Here is a 9,266-nt window from a genome sequence, read left to right on the forward strand (position 1 = left end):
CTGGGGAAGCAATGAAAAGACAGGCAGGACATCCCAAAACATTTCACTTGGGAATAGTTGTGATTAGGCAATGGAAAGGGTGGGCTACAGCTTATGGATTAAGACTTCTTCATGTAGGTGATTTAGATGATCTAGGTGTCCAAGCTCCCATTATAATTAATGGAGATGTAGTACTTAATTCAGATGTCTAAGCATAGCTGTTATTCTAGTACTAATTCAATGCTATCCAGCCGAGTTTGAAAAACCTTTACATTACCACGTTGCAAGAGATTAAAACCATTACGATATTACACTACCTTTTTCTATTGCATGATAGACCAGATAAACTGTTTTGAAGTTGCTCTCTAGTTAAAGCAGGAATCTGTTCAGGGAAGATCCATGCTTAAGGAGTTTGCAAGTGTCTCTTGCAAGATGATCACGATGACCATTTCTGGCCCCTATATGTATCTGTTCCATGACTGGGCTACAAATTTTACAATGCAGAAAGACAGAGAGATGCAGAAAAAAAGAGAAAAATTTACATGGCAACTGTATTGCATAACTAGCAATCATCGTAATAGAATTACTGACATTATGGGCTGCTAAAGGAACAGTTAGCAGCTTGTCTCACTTGTCTGTAATTTACTCTGTGTCTATTTAGCCTTGATGTACAACCTAGGTCAATTGCTGTGCCACTTCCCTATCTTCCTACTTCTGAGTTATAGAGAGAAATGTGTACCTCATGAATGACTATCTCTCCTGGTCAAGCTTGTCTCTTGTGCTGTTCGACAGTGCTATGTGTTAATAGATAGTGCTGAACAGTTAATATCACCAGCTAATTGGCAAAGCACATGTGAAGCAGATGTATTTAAATATAGAACGTGGAGGCTGAAGGAGTAACTGAAATGCATAAGTGATAAGGATTTATTATTAGAACAGATTAATGAGCCCACCTTTTTTTCCCCCCCCTCCATCATCTCTTGTCCTCTTCCCTGGCTAAGTGTATTTTTAATTCTTCCCTTTCAGGAAGATTTTATTACACAGTTGAAAAAATTGTGATGGATAATTTTGTGTTGGCTGTATGGCAGCACCACAAAATCCAAGCCATTTATGCCACGTACTGAGCATGTGGTATTTGTGGAGACTCAGGTCTGTAGTAAAACAGTAACAACGGATTTACAAAGTGTAGAAGAAGAAGAGATATGCGAAGAGGGAGGGAGAGAGGTAGAGTTATGTATTTATTCTAGTGCAGATCAGTTGTCTCAAAGATCCACTGTATTAAACCAGAATATCCTATTCCCTTTGAAAGACCTTTGGCTCAAATCTCAGCCCTCTGCTCAGCTTTCTGCTGCCTTTACTGTGAGGCCTCTCAGTTCCACAGGTAGTCTTGTCCTCGAGTCTAAGTTGCAATGGAAACAAAGGTGTTTTTAGATACATCCTCACTCCCACATTTAGTCCCCATGAAAGCTTCCAAGCCAACTAAGATAGTGGCTCCAGAATTAGGAACTGGACTTTTGTCAAGATGCACATCCTTCACTTCACCCTCAGATGGGGAGGTTTGGGTCTTACATCTTTTCCATGGAGGTTGCCTTCCACTCTGAGATACCTGGACCACTTTGTAAGCTTCCATTATGCTCACTGAAGTCACTGTGTGTATATTTGTTTTCTCCATTTTGGAGCTGTAGGTACTGAGATCCAGAGAGTGTAAGATTAGCATTTTCTTAAGATTAAAGTCTAAGTTAGAACTTAAATACTGATCTCAAATGAAAACCAAACAGAACAATCCATAAGGAAAGATGCATTTTCCCCACGCTGTTCTACCCAGCCTACCATGGCTCTCCCCAGTGTTTTACCAAGTGCCTGGGAGTTGGGCAATAGGCACGACAAGGCAATCCATCATGAAAAATTAGTCATGCACTTAAATTAAAGAAACATGCCCATGTTTTTACTCATTCATGGCTTAATGCTTACTGTCAAGATGTCATGGTCCAAAAGCTATGGGATTCAATGGCAAAACACCTTTCCTTGAATTCAGCATACAGCCAGGTAAATGGAATTTGCTCATTTTTGAACTGGAAAATTTAGAGTTAACTCACTTCTCATTATCAGGCTTTCAATTCCAAATAGATGAGGTTACTCTTTTATTTATTTACTAAATGGATTGATTTTAACCATATTTTTTTAGGTGGTAGTATGTCTCTGCAGGACATCCAAGCTATGTCTAATCTAGAAGGCCTGGAGATGGTATAGTTGTGACGTGATGCTGAACAGACATGAGTCCCAAGTAGACACAGATCTGTTCATCCCCACAGTTTCCATGTGAAGGAAATCCATGTACAAGGATTAAATAGGGAGGTGTAGCACATTCCTATCTCTGATCAGGACAGGAGGGGACTCGGACACATTGGTACAATACGGAGTGTCCATTACCTGATCTACACACAGACTCAGTAGGCTTCACCAGGCTTATGAAATAAGGACCATATTAAAATAATTTCAAAAAAGGACTGCAAAATCTTCTCCAAATAAAATAAAAAATAATGTAGGTTATTTTCATCTTTAAGATAAATGACTAAATCTGTGTGGAAAACCACCAAATCATTCTCAGTTATACGCATAAGACCACATGAAAATGAAATAAGGGCAGGATTTTCCCAGCAAACAGAAATTTCTTTGGGTTCATCCCACACTTTGCAACTTCCCATGGTTCAATGAAGTGATGTGGAATGTTATCCATTGCAGGGTTTGCTTAACTGACCTTGGTTTTGGGCACACTGAAGCTCCCCTAAGTTGCAGTTTTTGTTTTTATTGTTTGGGTTCAGTTGGAAAGTTATTTACAGTTATTCTAACATTACCCTTCATAAACAGATTACCATTGCAAATTGCACTATGGGGAAGCGGTAAAAAATTTTGAGCAGGATTAAGGTAATCCTAAAACAAGCTAATAAAAAGCACATATAAGTGCTCTATTTTTAAACAGAGACAAGATGAGACACATAATCTCTTTCAATAAGTTTTCTGGAGCAATGAACCTTTAAACCCAACATACAATATATATGTGTGTTTGTGTGTGTGTGCATCTGTGTACATGGGTATTTTCTTAAACTTTCCTTTGCCAAGATACAAAGCCCAGCTTGTCAGAGTTACATCATGTTTGTAAATCTCCTCTTCGGTGAAATTTGTCTGACATCAATCTTCAGCTCATGTAAGCATAAGCCTTCTTTGTCAGATGAGTGTTTGGGTTTTTCTTTTATTTTTTTCCAGAATCTATTTCTCTGAAGGTGTTTTTTTAATTATTATTATTTTATCAACTTTTTTATAGAGATAATAAAAGGGATAGGACAGAGATAAGAATTTAATGTTTATAATAACTTTAAGTCTTGCTCTCCTGTTATCTGTAACTACACCACCACTAAATAAAGGGCAGAATATTTTTCAGAGCTGGTGGTATAGGCTTGATATTTTTTCTCTTTTGAAACATGCAGTTTCGTATAGGTGTTTTTCTGCCATTATTTGATTAAAAGAGATGAATTTTATCCTTGCTGATGTGGGTGACAAAAGGCCTGCTGGCTTCAATCTAATGGAAAGAAGTGTTTAATGCATATGTTCGCAAGCTCCACCTGAGTAGAGAGTTTCTAAAACAAGGGGCAGATCTTATACAGATAAAAAAATGCCATTGCTATATGGGGCAATTTATCCTGCCCCTAAGGCCGAATTGTCATAACTCCATGATGTAAATTGTGGCAGCTTGAAAGTGGAATTGCTACAGCCCTATCTTGTAATGAAGGTAATTTATATTGGCTGAAAACCTACCCCAGTGATTAAGATCCCGACCTTGTTTACTCCAAGGTTGATGGCAAAATTGCTGGTGGATTCAAATGAAAACCAAAGTCAAATGCCACTCAAGCCTCCAGGAGTATTACAATCGACTTGAAAGGCAACCAAGAGAACGGGTGCACTTATGAATTCACTGTCATGGAAATTACTTGAAGGAGGCAGTGATGCCTGGACTACCACCATATGACTTCTTGTGGTCGTACAATTTTGCCTGTAGGATCCATCCGGATTTAAGACAAGCTCAGATTCTTTGCTCTTTGCACCTCCCTGCTTCTTTATGTCTGGGCAGCACACTAATTTGTGTCATGTGTGTGGAGTTTCACCACAAATACTCTTAAATCTTTAGGTCTTTTTCTTTTTAATTCTGGCTTCCTATTTTTACTGCCACCTCTTTAATCCTGAAAAGATAATACACTGATCTCAAATACTGCTTCAGGGTGGCAGTAATTGCATATTTGGCCAAGCACTGGACTTCCTTCCTTATAATGTTTGTCTCAAGTGCTACACAAAAGCAATTTGTGGTGCATTTTACTAGCCAAATGTATATAATATTACATATTATTAGAATGTTATTAAAGCAAAGACTTTTGTTGTTCTCCAGCCAAACACAAAGAACTCTTTTTCCTTGTATAAAGAAGTTTCAAAGTTAGAACTTCCTGCCTCTTCGAGCTTCCAGTGGTGTCCTTAATGAACTGGGAAAGGCTATTTTTCCCATTCCAGGAAGAAACTGTAGATATTTTCCATTCTTGTGACTTAGGGCAGGACAAGGTGTGACTACACCGCATGTGGATACCTCTGAGCTAATTCCAGCTAACTTGTTTGGGTAGTGCATGCAGGAGAGGGCAGAGAAAAGCCCAAATTGCAAAGCCTACTGGAGGAGCAGTTATAACTCTGCTAAACTCCCTGCTGTCAGCAATGCCTGAGGAAGCTACTTTCAAGCTAAATGTGTTGCAGTCACTTCTTAACCTCTCCTGGCTGTTCTCTTACCTTTTCACCCCCTTTCAGCTTACCTTCCAGGTGTAGTCTCTGATCCTTGCTTTCCCTGACTCAAAGCATGCAAGACCCTTGCCTATTCCTGGTGTCAAAGCTATAATAGCAGAAGCAGGCATTCATTCAGGACCCAGAAATAGTTTAGAAAATTGGTTCATTTTCCAGATCAAGAAAATGAAGCAGAAAGCCATTCTTACCCAACAGGTGGTCTCAGGAAGAGCAGAACAGGAGCTGCGTAGAGGGTCTGTTGGCAGGCAAATGACCTTCACATGCATGGGGACTTGGAGGGTCACACAGCCGTGGCTGCAAGTGCACAATTATTTTCAGTCTAGCCTGTTGCATCCCTGCATAGGGGAATTCTTTGCTTTTCTAGCCTGGCCTTGACCCTTCACCCTCTGTACCCATTAGGACCAGGTCTCATCGCCTGACTCCATCCCTCTACCTATCCCAGTTTTTCCTTCAAACTAGCCCTGTAGCAAGTGCTTTCTACTATTCTTCTCTTCTGGTGGAATTATAAAGAGGTCTATGTGAAATAGGGAAGAAAGTGTGACTGGAAAGTTGTGGCAACCTGCTTAATCCTTTATTTGAACAGCACCCATGTGCCAAACCAGCATGTATCTCCTCAAGACCACATCCTCAGAGAAGGGCAGCCTTACACATTGGAACAGCAACATGGGGCTGGTGTAGGAGCAACATAACCATTGACCCTGTTACTGGCAGCATCCACAACGTGAAGGTCATGCACTCCACAGAACCATCCCTGTCCTAGGCTGATGGTTACAGTGAGAGCTCTGTCCACACTGCTCAGACTAGTCTTCTCCCAGATGGACTACGCACATCCATGCTAGACTGCACATGGCCCACGTCTCCTTTAAGTCCCATCAGGAACCTTGGTAACCCACACATACTGTTTTTGCATGGGTGGAGATTTTGAACTAATGCTCCTCAAAATAATGTGAGGATACAGCCCACCAAAGAGGTGGACAGGGTGTCATAGCCACCCAAGGATATTGCCATGGTGTTGGGGCACAAGGACATGCGGGTATGGCAGCAGGTTGAAGACCTGCTGGAATTATATTGGAGAGGAGGCATCCAAAGCTGGTGAGATCTTGCCCATGCTGTTTGTAGAGAGCAGTCCTTGGCGTGAGTTATCCCAGAGCTTTGCTCAGGGGAGCTGCACGTTTGACAACGCAGACGTATCCCTAGTATCCATGGTGTGCTTTTCAACAGCACTAATGGGTCTGTGTTGCTTCCAGCTTAAGGCTGGCTCTTCTCCAAGTTGGGAAATGCCTGGACAGAGTGAGTTTGGGTTCAGAGAGAAACACAGTCTCTGTTTGCTCACCTCCCACAACAGTGCTCCCTCACACACCAGGAGATACGTGTTGCTGAGCCCTGTTTTGTTTTGGATTTTGTTTTAGATAAGTAACATGAGAAAGGCTCACAAACCCATCTTTCTGTTCAGACGGCACAAGACTGGAGTGGAAATATGATGTATTTCGCTCATCACTCAGGCTTTTAAACTAGTGTAAAATGATGATTTTGAAACATCAGCTTTTTTTTCCTCCCATTTTGCCTTGACCGGAATGTAGGGAACCGACAGATTCTTTCCACCCTCCCTGTCCACTGCAAGAGAAAATAAAGTTTTGAATTTCAGCAATTTTGATGTTATTGTACTTAAAAGATCCAGTTGGAAATGCAATGAATATCTTGTTGATGACATCCCAGTGACAACTGAAGTTAATAAGGGTTATAAAAAGTCATTTACTTCAATTGACTTATTGAAAAGGCACAAGGGCTGTCGGTTTCATTAATGCAAAAAATGTAGGAAAAACCCTGCTCTCTTTCCTTTCTTCCTTTCTTTTTGAAGTTGCAAATATGTTACGAATAAACTGCTAAATAGATTTAATATTTGACATAAAGAACTTCTGTCCCAGATGTCTGACATAATTTGTAAATTACTATGCTTACAGAAAGTGTGTTATTGCTATGTGACTTTACCTTGTTTTGTTGTAATGACTGGATATTATTCCCTGAGCAATGGGGAATAAAATAAATCACCAATAACTAGGTAATGTCCTGTAAAACACAGATATCAGCACGAATTCTTTTCATAGTTGAGCAGCGCAGGTTGAGGTTCAGTTATATATCGAAAAATTTAGCATGCCCATTTTAAGGGTCTGTCTTGAAATATTTTAAGCCATTTCTTAATTTTGTTAATGTTTTGGAATTGTGTTTTCTAGGGATGACAACTCTTCAGAAGCCACTCTGTTCCCTCTTCTGTAAAGTGAGCGAACTTTATTGTTGCACTAAGTCACTCACAAGGATGAGAAACAACGTCTTTAATGCTGAAGATTTCATCCATGACAATTAGGATTCCTTTTTCCAGTGACTGCATTTTCACCTTCAAATCCCAAAGGTCACAGAGAGGTAATGTTTTCATTAAAACATACCTGCTAAGGTGACCTAAGCCTTAACATAAACAAAGTCTTTTAAATGCAGACACCTGAAATACCTTGGTTTTCAATCCTGGCTCCAGTGTTTGAATCTCAAAGGTGAAGAAGGCATGCCAAATTCCTTTGAAGCCCAGTTTTCTAACCCTAAACTACTTACTAGAGGTAGATTTCCACTTGAAAACAATTAATCATGTGTGTGGAAATTACATTTTTAGCAAATTTTAAATATGCGGTGTTACACATGTATATGTGTATTTCCAATTTGTAAAGATAGGTATTTTTTAAGTAAAAATATCTCAGCTTTTATTTTATAAATATAGCTTATGTTTTTATATGGACAGGTAATATAAACTTTCTCTCAATTAAGGTAAGGGAGGATAAGCCCAAGAGCAAAACTTTCAGTACAGCATAGCCTGTTACTGGGCATTAACCGATGAAGACAAAATTCTGTGAGATTTTAAGGGTGCAAATCATCATCAAACTATGTGCACAATTTACATAGATTAAGAAGCTGAACCCCAGGTCTCACTAGTTTCTGTAAGGGTGAAGCAGTAGCTTTTTCATGAGCTCTGTAATTTAATATCATCAAAACCTATACAGTTCAGCTGAGGTATAGTCTATGCTCCTGGCTGACCCATAGTCCATATCATGCTTCCTCTAAGCTCCTCTGGGAGGCAGCTGCCAGATTTATGTTCCTTCTGTTTGTACAAGGAAGCTGGATAAGTCTAACCTTAAGGATTTTCTGTCCCCACATCCTCAATGACCTTCTTTTCAGCAACTTCTATTTTTCCTTTAATTATTCTGGTCTTGTGCTATAAAGTATAAATTCTCTGTGTGCATGTTCCTGTCTTCTTGTCAGTGGATGGGAAGCGCAGAGCATTCAAAATCTGTGGTTGTTGATAAATGGTGCATACAGGCAGCAGGAGGGACTAGGGTTCAATGTGCCTTCTGAGACATCTCACTTACCAAATATGTTAAAAATTGCTAAAAATCATGGTTTATAAGGGAAATATTTACAGCTGTAGCAGGACTTGTTCACATTTTGCTAATAAATGAAGAATTATTTAGGAATTTTTCTGCAGCTCTGATCTAACCTGTTGGATATTTTCACCTTTTTATTACTAGAGATCTATTTAGTGATTTATCTGAAATGAGCCTGGTGCTTACAATTGCTGTAAATTTCCACATTAGACAATTAAACATGAATAAAACATGCAACAAACCTGGCAAGTTTGCTGTTCGAAGGAAAAAGGCACCATGCTTTAGTAGATAGGGGTGATTTTGATGTCAGGAAGCTTCTTTCATAAACAATATGTAGGATCCAGTCTAAATGCTACTACTAACTTGTGTCTGTGCATTGGGGGTGTAGCAAACCAAAATTCCTCAGACAATGCCCGAGATGATGACTACTCAGCAGAGAGAAGACCCTTTGGAGGAAACCAGAGGGGAGTGCTCCCTAACCCGATGTTAGCACCTAAGTTTAGGGTCTTAGGTAGATAAAGCTTTCCTCTGCTGGCCTCAAAACCACCTATCTATCTATCTCCATCGCCTGTACAGGCAATTTATTTAAGGGGATGTTTACATAACATAATTTTTCTTCACTTTTTTTTTTGTTAAAAGTGAAGTGGAAAAATATAGCAGCCCACTGAGGTCTGAAAGGTCAGGAACAACAGCAAACTGAGATGGTGGTCTTCAAACTCAGGAAGAACTTGATTATTAAATGCATAATGTCTTCTTGTTAAATGTATCAAATGTACAGATCAGAGTGTAGTCAACTTCTCCACTTAAAGCTTTAATGTCACTCTTTCTTGGAAAAGCTAATTCTGCTGCTTTGTAATAGCACAGTCTTTGCAGGGCAGCAAATTCCTCTTTTGTTCAGTCAAGCCTGAATCTTCAAGAGCAGTAAAACTGCTCAATAATAATAACTAGATAATTATAAATTAAATATTAAAACTAAAACCAGCCACATCACTGAACTGATGTGCCGTGTAAAATATAGAAGCTGGT

This window comes from Gavia stellata, chromosome 4 (assembly GCF_030936135.1).
Source record: "Gavia stellata isolate bGavSte3 chromosome 4, bGavSte3.hap2, whole genome shotgun sequence".
Taxonomy (NCBI): Eukaryota; Metazoa; Chordata; class Aves; order Gaviiformes; family Gaviidae; genus Gavia; species Gavia stellata.